Raw genomic sequence first — 13,297 nt, forward strand, 5'->3', positions numbered from 1 at the left:
CTTGTCCCGCCCGGGGGGAAAAAGGTCTGCAAGTCTTCGGTGACTTATACCTCGTCGCACCACAAGTGCCAAACCTGCGGCGAATGCAGTTTCTCCCCTTCATCTGACCATCGGCAGCAAACGGGAATTAGCAGGTTTTCAGCCACGCCGGAGTTGCCTAGGTTACTTTTGTCTGCGTTTGACAGCATTTGTATAAAGGAATATATTGGCCGCGCGTGTACACACACACACACACACACACACACACACACACACACACACACACACACACGTTCAGCGGAAACAGCGGTCGGTCAGATAATGAATGCACTGTTCCAATACCTCTAAAAGCATGATTTCTTTTTGCAGCTGAAGATTACATGTTGCACAATGTTCCAGCTGTGCATTAGATGTGGAAGGAGGAGCGATGAGACCTCTCTACATGTTGAATGTGTGGAATGGGAACGTGTTTGTGACGGTTGCGTTTTTGGATGACTGCATAGAGACTAACGCCTGTAGGTGGCAACCATACCTCATCAACAATTGAATCGCACACACACACACACACACACACACACACACTCGGAGAGACATCAGATCTGGGCTGTATGCGTTAATGCGATTGATCCCTGATAATTAACGACCGCTGGGTGATTTAAACGGGCAGATGGACGCGCAGGCAAAGTGGTCAAAGTTAAAGTGGTCCCTGGGCGATATACGGGAACACGCTCACGCCTACACACACACACACACACACACACACACACATATATATACACACACGCCCGCGCGCGCACCTACCCACTACATGCGCACACATACACGTGACTCGCACGCTCGCTCGCTCGCGCGCGCGCGCCAGATCTGTGCCTGGAGACCGTGATTTCAACGTGCTCGCTATTCAAGTCATGGACTGCAGCGAGCGGGGGAACCATTAGGAGCCGGTGGCAGGGAGAAAAAAAAAATAAAAAATACCGCTTTATTTGCAACACACGGATGATGATGATGATGATGATGCTGCTGCCACACCACCCGGATCGGACACACTCTCCCTGACAAGGGGAATTATTAGTAATAGCTGCGCTTATGTAATCGATACACCGGATTGCTTTGAAGGAGGAGGGGAGGGGGGGGGTACAAATATCATCCCGTGGATCTTTCCCCGTTCTACTTGATAGAAAAATACTGTATGCCGCGTGCGATTTTTTTTTTTTTTTGGTAGAGCAGCCTATGGCAACCCATTTGTCCTGATGCGACGCGTGTGATGGTTGCAGTGGGACGGATATCCTTAATTCTACCCAATAGGCGCGTTTTCGGGGCTTTTTTTTTTTTTTTTTTTGGTAGGACGCTTCTGCACCCCTTTCTGCGCTGACCTTAACAACGCTTTAAATGGGTAATTAATTGTCACGTCGCTCCTCTGATCGCGTTCATTTCTTTTGAGTAAATGATCCGCGTGAACAAATACAGCTCGACTCTCAAATCCAAAAGAATAAGTCCACTTTGGTTGTAATCTTTTTCTTTTTTTTCTTTTTTTTTTCGCTCTATGTGGGATTTGATTTAGCGATCTTTCACAGAGGAAAACCACCGGTGGAAGTCAAATTTTTTGGACTGTGACTGCTTCTGCTTCTGGGGGAAAGAAGGGCCTATACAGACTTGATCCCCCCCCCCCCCTATCAAAAAAAAAACTCTGCAGGGTTTCCTCCTCCTCAGTCCAGAGGAATATCTTCAAGTCCAAGGGGGTTACTGCTGCTCCTCCGAGGGCTCTCATCGGCGCTCAGTGGACATCCGAGGGGGATGGTGGCCGCACCGCAGATCCGCGCAACTCTTTCTGAATGTTTGGTATTTTTTTTTTAGCAGGCGAGCATCTTGACTTGTGATCGAGAGAGACGCGGACTGCAGCAGCCCTCCAAAAAAAAAAAAAAAAAGAAGAAGAAAAAAAAAAAAAAATCCCCTTTCACATGGAGATTTGTGCCTCGCTCGTGCTGCAAATCTTGAAAACGGGGACCGGGGCCCTGCTGGTTTTTCCTTCACTGCTCTCAGCCTCGATTTCATTCATTCGAAAAAATGCGTAAGTATTTTCTCTCTTTATTTTTTTGTTGTTGCTTGAATTCCAGTCCAATTGAGGCTATTCAGCGTGGCTGTGTGTGTGTGTGTGTGTGTGTGTGTGTGTGTGTGTGTGTGTGTGTGTGTGTGCGGTTGTGTGTCCCCGTGCAAACCGATTCATCGCCATTTAACCGGTGAATTCTGCTTGGCTCGCAGACTTCACCGGAAAGAAAGACACTTTTTTCTGCATTCGTATCTTTTGACATGTTCTATCCCCATCTCTATAGGTAGCTGTCGCATCCTCTTTCGAGCGTGAGCGATTGTGTGTGTGTGTGTGTGTGTGTGTGTGTGCTTCAGAATGTGTGCGTGCGTGTGTGTGAGATATATATAGATAAAGATTGATAGGGACTGGAAAGGGGTTGCGGTGTGTGTGTGTGTGTGTGTGTGTGTGTAGGGAGGGTTAGCTGGTGCAACAAATTGTGTGTTTGAGCACTTGAGACTGTATGGGTTTGTGGTAGCCCCTGTTGCCAGCAGGACATTACTGCTAGAAAAAAAAAAAAGGCCTACGTCATATGGTAATTCAAATTCAGTTCAGGTATTCTCAGCATACACGTTTGCAGCAACAAGAGCGCGGGATTGGCCAGGTGGGCAGGCGGCCCCCTCAGGAAAGGACGCTTTGAGTGGGGATGTGGCGAAGCAGAAAGGCTCCGGGTCAAGCTTTATTTTGCAGAATCTGCTCATGCACAAACCTCACACACACACACACACACACACACACACACACACACACACATTTCCTCTCTGTGGTTCTGCTTGTTGACCCAGTATGTCTGCAAACCCTCCCCCCCAGCCAAAGCCACCCATGGGTGATATGAATGAGGTTGTCATTTCTCCCTACCACAGGTTAACCAGAAGTACAAGGTGCATTTACCCCCCTGAAAAAAATCAAGTCCGAGAGTTGTTGCTTTGGCAATACAGCCTCTTTTTTCTTTTCCATTTTTTGATTTTTTTTTGTTGAAAATGTGAATAGGAGCTGTCCATCAGTGGGAGGTGCTGAAATGCCTTGATGCCGAAAATACATGCGTGTGTGTGTGTGTGTGTGTGTTGGCTGAAATGGGCAGAGGGAGCCGCATTTGGAGCAGACATCGCATCTGAAAATTGCCACAGTGCTTCTGCAGGCAAAAAGCACTGCACTTAAAAAAAAAAAAAAAAGCTGAACCCCGCTCTTCCTCGAGTGTACACTCTCGTGCGCACATCTGGCGATTTTACTACCTGCCTGTAAAATGAAGGACAAACTCGGGAGTGTTTTAAGAACGGGGCTGTCAATTTAAGGTTCGGTTTACCACAATATTTTGCCTGCCCATTTGTAGTTCACCTTGTAGAACTGCTTGATTGGAAGTTTGAGGATTAAGCGGTGAATTGAATCACCCTAAATACAGCAATGTAGGGTCCTGATAACAGGAGAAAGTCTGGTTCATTTATTCCTTAGTGTGGCTCTTTAAATGTGTGAAAACAAGTTAGAAAATGCCAAGTTATTGGTGGTGTTTTCAACTCATATGATATGCAAAAAAAACCCAAACAAACTCATTTCAGCACCTTTACGGTTACATTTTCAGGCCTGGAGTATTTCAGTGCACCGCTGGTAACTGCGCCGATATGTGTCTCAATAGGGCATCGGGTCAACATGAGCCACCTGAGCTGCAACACTGAGCTTTCGAGACGTTCCACCGTGTGGATTTCAAAAGGCGGGGTGGTGGTGGTGGGGGGGGGGGGGGGTCAGAAACGTTGTTTATACAATCAGTGTAATGTTCTGCCTGGTAGAGGACCGGTGACCATTACTGCCAGGGTGGCAAACGTGATTTCCACGCTTTGCCGAATAACGCAGGGACCCCCGTCACAGTCTGCGGATTTGCTTCCTGTCACCTTGTAATATTCCCTCAGTCATCAGGACAGAAACAGCGAAGCATAATAAATGTGTTCGTCCTGACAGCCGCTGCAGATTTTTTGGCATTTACCTGCCTGCTAAGGGAATGGATGTACACCACGCCAGGACCGCTCACCAGAACAAGCTCTGACAGAAGCCTTCACTGTGGGAAATAAGCACTTGGGCGAATAGATTTCTTTTCATGCGTGACACAACATGTAGTCAACCGCTGGTTCAGAACAGGGTGACTCATCGAACCATCCTTCCTCAGTAAAACACTGTTTGTTTTTGCACAAATTGCTGCGTAAAAAAAAAAAAGAGGAGGTAATTTAGGTATAATCAGGGCTTTTTACGCGACGCAGTTCCATAATATTGCCCTCTAAATTTCTTGCGACAAGCTGCCGTCTTACACCTCGGACAGACATTTGTAGAGAGCTGATTCATGGTGCCTTCTTTTTCTTCCTCTTGCGTCTGGAAACAATGCACTAACATCATTTTTTTTAGGATTATCTGCCCCCGTTCTTCCCGGGTGGTAATGTCGCTACAACGTTTTGTTTTTTTTCTTCTTTTTTCCCTGCCATCATCAACTTAGCCGCGTTTTCCAATTGTGAAACATCATTGAGTCAAAAAAAAAAAAAATGAACATCACAGAGGCTCCAGCGAAAATGTACTTCAACAATCAGCCCTCTGTAAAAGTCAGAGACTTCTTCTACTGAGCCAAGGGAAACAAAATAATGAGCAAAACGGCTCTGCCCGGGGTTTTGACACACAACAACAAGCATGGTGGGACATTAATCATGGATTAATTCTAAGGACCAGTCAATGTTTCAGATGTCAATGACCTGTCAGTCAAAACTCGGATTTCCTAATTAATTTCCCAAACTCATGGCAATAGCAATTAGCAGATAAATGATTAATGGACAAAAAGAATAACACACAGGTCATTTATCAGACAAAGTCCCAAATATTATGCTGGTTCCATCAGCTCAGTTGCTAGATGAAAATGTCACCCTTTTGTGTAGCTTCTGTCTTGACCTTCTGACCAGCCTGGAACCCCTTCTTCGTGTAACGACGATGTTTGTTACATAGACTTTATATAAGAAGTGGACGTAGTGACTGCGATGTCACTCATTGATTTGTGGACTGCGGTTTTTGAAACCTCTAGTTTGGCATTTTAGCCGTCTCCATCTTTGTATTGGACTGTCGCCATCTTGGCTTTTTGCAACCAAAAGTGCCACTAAAAAGGGGTGGAGCTAAGAGCAACCAAACAATGAATAAGACATTTCTTTTGGCGACCAAAATGTTACAATTAACTTTCACGAAGTGAAAACACACCGTTAAAAGGTTAAAGTTTTAAGACAAAAACACGGACAACTCCCAGACCGGACAACGCCGTGGTAGCAACCTGTCAATCACAAGGTAGCCCCGCCCTAAAGCATCCCCTGCTTTAGGGTCTATTTCACATGAAATGGGACCATAATGTACTAAATGAACATCATGCTTTAAACTAGAGATTGACACAATGTACTCATGGTTACAATGTCTACTGAGGTAATAAAGGACATGAGAATTAGGGTCATTTTCTCATAGACTTCGATACAATTAGACTTATTTTTGCAACCAGAGGAGTCGCCCCCTGATGGCCATTAGAAAGAATGCGAGTTTAAGACACTGCAACGTTGGCTTCAGACTTCAGACTCGGAGGTTGCCGTCTGGTTTGTGCATTTGAGCGTGGCCCCGCTAGGATTCGATCTGTCAACAGCAAAAACTGCCAATACATTTTCAAATTACTATCTTCGGCCTTGCACTTATACTTTTAGGGATTGATGGGGTAGTCAGTGTTTTTGAGAGATATGCTTTACTATACGGGGGCACTGTTTTGTTGTTTCATCAATTTATATTGGCGTCTTGGCCTTCTGCATACTGATATGAGGACTGGCATTTGGAGTGGCGATAAATTATGGCCGAGGTTCTGTCTTGGCTCCTCCTAACTAACACAGCAGGACTGTGTGCATTTCTGTAAATGTGTATGTACAGTGTGCCTCGGTGTGACATGAATAAGCGAGCTGGGGATAAGGGCTGAGTTCCAGTGGGCTCCATTTTGATAGATAGCACTCTGTAGCTATCCAGCGGTACCTCCAAAAACATGTGTTTGTGTCGAGTCAAGAGACGAGGCCGATCTGAGCGGGTTGAACTGCGTCGGGTGTGAGAGAGTCCAACGCATGCCAGGCTAGAGAGACTTAGTATTCACTGTAGCAGCTTAAGTTATGCCTTTGTGCACCAGAAAGGGGGATTATTCAGCGAATCCTGCTCCGTGTCATTCACGAGTCTGCATTTCTAAATCAACAAATATTAATGTGGTGGTTTGGGAACAGGCTGTATCCGCTCGTGTGTGCCTGCCGACCTACTACAGTTCATTACCGCTGAGTGCGCCTTATGTGGAGTGACAGTGTTGATGCCTGCAATAAAAAAACAACAAAAAAAAAAAACATAACTTATGGCACACATGTCATTATGACACATTCACTGTTTTGACTGTAGCCGTTGGTGCCTTATTTCACCATCTGTGTTGTGTACTATGTGTCTGTTGTGGCCTGCAGCAGCAACCAGCCATCAACTCCAGCAAGAGCCTCTGATGGAGGGAGTATGCTCGGGCTACGGGTACCACGTTCCCGCCTCTTCAGCAACCAGCCACTTTCTGCAAATGCCATAATGCCCGTTATAGATTCCTCTACAGATTTACCAACAGCCTACACACACACACACACACACACACACATATATATATATACGTAGAGTTTAGCGATAATGCTCAGCAGTCAGCGTTATTTGCTGTGATTATAGGTATGGTGATGCTGTGATGTGAGGCGCAGCTGAGTGCCGCCCCCACTGCTCTGAAGAATGCATAATCACAGTAAACAATGTCCTAAAGCCAATTATGGCTTTTTATACAACCATTTCGCTGCTTTTTATTTTTGTACCGTTTCAAAAGTTTTCAACAGAGTGTAGTAACATGTAGACATATCGGTTGATACAGCTTACAGGAAATCACACAAAGCCGTGCATCATGGGAATTGTTCCTGGGAATGTGTCGGGCTGCGTTTTTATAGCTGGTTTCATTTTTGGATCCGATCCCAAGCTGATAAAACACTCTGATTAGTCAAGTTCAAAGTCAAACCAATCCCTCATTGGATCCGTTATGTCCTCTCTATTTTATTAGCAAGAACAGTGAAAACATTTAGCAAAGTTAATCATCTCCTGCGAAGGTATGGTATTGATTTGCAGGTCCAAAGACGTCTAGACATCGAGGTTAAATGTGAGCTAAATTTACCATCTTCATATAGCCATATAAGCCATTTTCCTTCCCGATACCGAAGGCGTTACCTGAACTTACGTTTCGCCCTTTCACGTCGTTTGCCCTGCAAAACACCAAATCAACACTTATTAGATTATAATCTACATGGCAAACATGGGTGTTAGTTGTTTTAATGGTAGTGTTTTGATTTTTGTTCAATATATATTCAAGGCTTTATATTAAAACCTTCTGTTAATAAAACCTGCTGACTATTAAACCTGTAAAATAGTATAAACACAATTCTGATTTCAAAATGAGATTCAATGCTGGATTTACAAAAATGTTGGCATGCAATGGTCAAAACAAATGTTTATTAGGATGAAATGTATATGTATGGCTCTCCTATGGCAAGCCACGAAGACAAACAAGAAACTGAAATCGTAAACCTATGTTTTGAATATCGCACACACTGTCCCAGTGTGTAGGCTTAAAAGGTGTCTCTTGTTCCTTCATGGAGGACCACAGCTGGGATTCACAGCTGTTCCAATGAATTATAAAAAATAAAAAAACGAAGCAGAGGGGGGAAGAAAAAGTAACAAAAATGTCCAGAGAAACCTCAAAACTCTTGCAGCATAATCTGCCTCTCCTCCGTCCATCTGTATAGTCAGTATGTTCCTGTCACTTCTTTGCCAAATTATGAGGGTTTGGAACATACTGATGATATGGATGGACAGGGAAAAGTAGCATATTATGCTGCAGGAGGTGAAGTTTCTGTATACAAATTGATATGTTGTTGTAACCATCAACTTGGCCAGCTTTTTGGGATCCATTTTGGAACTGACACAAATTATTCTTTGCAAAGTAGCAAGCTAAAAACATAAAAAAAAGCTTACTTTCAACGCTATGAATTGAGTGTTTGGTCATATATATATATATATATATATATATATATATATATATATATATATATATATATATATATATATACATACATACATACATACATATATATATACTGTATATATATTTTATGTGTATGGCTTGCCGTTGCGACTGTTGCCGGCTAACTACCGTATTAACTAAAGCGACTTACGGCAAGTCAAAGAATCATTGAGGTGACGTTTTGGAGTACAAACTAAAACAAGCCGTTACTGTTAGGAAGCATAGAGAGCCAGAGTAAATGAGTGAAATGTAACAATTGATGCCTCATCCATACATTAAAGCACGATTAGTAAGCTAGCTTGCTAATTCTGTAATGTGTAGTGCTATCAAAGAAAATGAGAGGAACAGCGGGCTACTAGGTCTTACAGTCCGCCTCACACCCTGCCGCTCCGAAAGAGGAGAAGCTACATAGCTAACTAGCCAGCTTTCCGTTTGCGGAGCTGCGTCCACCATCTTCTTCACAAAGTTGCGAGAACAATTTGCGGCCCCACCAACATGTGTTGTCTACTTCTTTTGTACTCGTCAAATGATCATCTAAAACAGCTCAGTGTCCGTTCTACTCCGATTCTATTTCCATGGCGGACATGCTACACTTGGCGCACTGCTCAAAATGTAGCTAAAGGCAGCTTAATGCTAAAGACAACTTTGCTAGCATGCTTACAATGACGTGGTGTTCAAAATCTTAGTTTAGCCTGTTAGCATGCTAACATTTAGCCAATTGAAGTTGTTGTGGTTTGAGTCATAGTGCCCATTTCAGAGGAAATAATTGCATCTTTACACTGCAAAGAGCACAGGAAGATGTGCGACACGATGACTCTTTATTGTAAGTCTGCACAGCTACTGCTTATCTTGCTGTATATAACACAACTACACAACCCACACCAAAGAGAGCCATATGAGCCTTTTGATGCATCAAGTTCAAACCTAGTGTAGGTGAAAGCAAGCCCTTGGAAGGGCTTTGCCACAAAGCCCGGGCAAATCTCATTGTCTCAGCTTATCAGCCACAAATTTACTCCGCCTTACTGAGATATTCCCTTAGAGAATTAGGGATAACAGCTGAAGTGATGACGGTCATGATGAGTCTCTATCTCTCTCATGTTCAATGCCCTCCCTTCTCTGTCGGCCTCCCTCTCTCTTAACTTTACCCTATTTATCTAATTCCCCACATATGTACATTTTTTTTTTTTATCTCCTGCCAGTTCATTTAGCTCAGATGTAATTGATGAAAATATCTCGACATTACTTAGAGGACTTTCATGTTGCAACTCACGAGGAACAGAAACTGATTCACGATGCATTGGAGGAAATTACCAAATCAGTGTAAGAATGAAATTAATATCTCGTTCATTAATGCTTTGGCAAACAGCTTAGATTCCAGTTGCTGGAATACATTAGATTGGCTTAATTGGCAAAGATGAAACCCCAGTAACTGGCGCCAAGTCAAACACTACTAAACCGAGAAGGGAATCTTGTAAGTCTGACAAGAATGCCTCTTTAGTGGGTGGCTGAAAGTCGCCTCTGCTACATTTTCCCCCTTTTATGACAACGTCTCTCTTTAACCACAGTGTTTTCTGGGCTTGAACAAGGCTGTTCGAACATCTCGTTCCCTTGTTGCCATGTACTAATACATAATTGGTGAACCTCATTCTTTGCCACAAGGGCATTTTGTCCTTTAGATTCAAAGGAAAAGAAAAAAAAGAGTAAAGCTCCTCCGATGCCTTTCTTTGTGTCATTCATTCTCAATAATTACACAAGGTCCCTTTCATTTGTTGTGACATACATTAAGCCTTGAATACGTACTTAAATGACAGCTGCACTATAGTTTGATCCTTTACTTGTTTTCTGCATCTTGTAACTGTTTTACATCACTGAAGGCACATTTGTCTCATACCATGTTTTATTCATCACAGTTACCAAACCTTTGAAAAAAAAAAAAAAGTCTGGATCCGCAGATCTGCAGGATGAGAATCCTAGAAGACCTAAAGACTCAATTTAGTTGTTTTTATTTATTTTCCATTAAAAGATATTAAAAACAAACGCTCTCTCGATATTGACTAAATCAATCACTTCATAGGCTTTAAATATGCCATAAATTAGACAATAGGATATAAATAGTAGCAGGTTATCCAGACTAAGTTAAGTATTGTTTCTGGAAAGACACATTGCCATTGTTTTTTTTCTAAAACCATTTTTCAATGCTTCAAAAACTACAAAGAAAATTCTATAATGTTTGTTTAACTGGGTGGCGGCAGAAATCTCAGACACAGACGTCTAACAACCTAAGCACATCTAAAATCATGTGCATGGCTCAACAACACTTGGCTTAACCCAAAAAACAATGCTGAGTTGGGTGTTTAATCAATGGTTAAAGAATTTTGATAATCGATTAATCCTTTATGTCATTTTTAGGTCAACAACTGCCAAAAACTCACTAGTACCTGCCTATCAAATGTAAATATGAATATATGTTTAAGACGACTATTGTCCACTATTATCTGTAATTAAACAGAACAATGAATTAATCGGAGACACTACAGGTAAATAGGATAAACATGTCATACCTCCATAAAACATAGCCAGACTTACTTTAAGACAATTATACATTTTTGTATTACATGTTTTCTGAAATATTATGTTTAAATATGCAAATGAAGGTACACTCATGTAAAATTGGTGTACATTTGCATAACTTAGCGTGCAAACCCTTCTGTGAAAATCTTCAGAGTACAGGTTGGAATAACTCTGGAACGTTTGGTGGATGTAAGAGCTACTGAAGTGGAGATTTCTGGCTCAGAGTCTTACTCATTTGTACAATTACAATATTTTGAGGACACTTACAGGTAGTATGGGTAAAAACTTCAACTAATACTTTATCTCCATGAAAAGTTCCCCTCTTGGTGACTTACATTAAGACAGTTACTTTTTCATTACACTTTTTCTGAAATGGTATTTAAATATGTAAATGAGGCATTAACTAACGCTAACTTTCTGTGAACGAAGGCACATTCTACACATGCTAATAGACAATGTGGAGCAGAATAAACACCTACACTAGTATTTTAGATAGGGGTTATTTTTCCACTAATCTCAAAGAGGGCGTGGTGTGGAAGCAGATTAGCCCAACATCTCAAAATCGACCAGTTCATGGAAAAACAATGTTTTTGCCTGTAGTGTTTCACCTTAATTAATGAAGAGGGAAATCAGCAGATTAATCAATAATGAAAATATTCATTAGTCACAGCCCTAATTATTTGTTACACCTGAAGCTCGGTAAGTGTTTCTTTGTAATGTCTTTTGTGAATACACAGCTGAAGCTATATTTTGCAAGCTTGTCTAAATAGCACCTGCTGTCTGGACTTTAATTAACCATGCAGGGAATACGGACACCAGCTGAGGGGGAGTCCTGAGTCTTTATCTCATTCACACCTTTGGTAATGAAAATGAGTAACAATAAGGGCCATTTAATGATATTAGAGAATGTAGCACTGCTTGACTAACTTACCTGCTACGTGTGGTGCAGGGTTTTTTAATTAGCAAGACCTGTCATCTCATTAGATAAGGATGGATCAATGTCTTGGACACATAAATACACATTGTGTGTGTGTGTGTGTCCAGTCAGACAAAGTACTCAGAATACAACCTTGTTTTTCGGTGAAAACTTTGTATTTCTTAGCCTAAATGTCCACTTTTCAGGCACTGAATTGAGCTTCGTCTTTGGCAGCCATGTATTGTTAATATAGTGGGTTTGGCAGAGTTACACCCAACCCACATCGTAGCACAGTGGTGCTTTGTGCGAAATGCTAAATTCAGCATTCAAATCCACATGCTGATGTTTAGCAGGCGCAACGCTTACTAGGCTAAACATTTCAAATTTAGCGTGTTAACACAGTGACATTTTCTTATCGGCACCAAACATAAAGGACAGCTCAGGCTTTTGAGATGTCATGATGAACTACAGTATTGGAGGACTCCCCCCCCCCGATTAGAACAGTAATGTCAGCATTTCATGGTAATTCATCCAATAGTTGTCAAGGCATTTCAATCAAAACCACAAAAGTCTAAAGACAAGACGGTCACCCATGCCATCAGCGTGACTAAACGTTGCACACCTCCCCTCAACTTTTGGTGGGTTTGACTCATAGTGCTAATACCAGACCCACAGAGGGCAAATTTATACCCTGCAAAAGCAGCTTATACGTGGGACACGATGAATATATATTGTATGCCACCCACTAACAAGCATGCACAGCCTCTGCTTATGCTGCTACACAACTACAAAGCGCAGTCCAACCTACACCAAAGAGAGCCACACGAGTGTTCTGCCATTTGATAGTCAAGGTCATACCTAGTGTAGAAGAAAGCAAGGCATTGGAAGGGCTTTGCCTCAAACTTTTCAGGCGCTGAAAAGAGCTTCATTTTCTAGTTTGACAACCTTGTATTGTTGATATAATGGGCTTGAAAAAAAAATACTTCTGAAAGGGAAAAGGGTTTATACAAACCCAAAGAGGAGCACGCCCCTTCTGAAATGAAGCAAAAATCAGCAACATTTAAGCAGCGTGCCTGTTTTCATAATGCACTCTCAATAGACCACATCGCAACGAGGATTGCATATTACTGAGTTTTTGTTTTATTTGCAGATTAACTATCATTAAGTCTAATTGTACAAAGCCCAAAGTGATGTCTTTAAATTGTGTGCCTTGTCCAACTACGTCTACTCATGTGAGGCAAAGAAAACCATCAAATTCTTAATTTGAAGAAGCCAAAACCATGCAATGTTTGTTATTCCTGCTTAAAAAAAATGACTCTGTGATTAGTTTCAGCTGTAATCAAAAGACTCATTCAACAATCGACCAAAAGAACACCGACAGCTATTTTGTAACTATTCATAATTTGAGTTTTGAGTTTTTTAGCAAAAAAAGCTAAACATTCTCTGATTTCAACTTGTTAAATGTCAGCTAGTTTATGATAATCATAAACATGTAAATTGAATCTTTAGGTCACAATTTTCTGATATCTAAAAAAACGGTTCAACAGACCAATTGATGAAGGCAGTAAATCAGCCCTGAAGGACAGTGTTGTGGAATTGACATCTAATTTAACTGAATCTATGACTT

The 13,297-nt window shown here is 41.9% G+C and overlaps 1 protein-coding gene across 1 annotated transcript in view; it reads left to right on the forward strand.

Moving 5' to 3' along the window:
- The first annotated feature begins 802 nt into the window (after positions 1-802).
- lrrc4cb (leucine rich repeat containing 4C, genome duplicate b) overlaps positions 803-13,297 on the forward strand; it is a 43,341-nt gene continuing 30,846 nt past the window's right edge. The window contains 1 exon segment of the mRNA XM_068724352.1: positions 803-2,047. The gene's annotated coding sequence lies outside the window, so the exon portion shown is untranslated.

This window comes from Cebidichthys violaceus, unplaced genomic scaffold (assembly GCF_023349555.1).
Source record: "Cebidichthys violaceus isolate CVI_PGR_0920_01 unplaced genomic scaffold, fCebVio1.0.p SCAF_30, whole genome shotgun sequence".
Classification (NCBI taxonomy): domain Eukaryota; kingdom Metazoa; phylum Chordata; class Actinopteri; order Perciformes; family Stichaeidae; genus Cebidichthys; species Cebidichthys violaceus.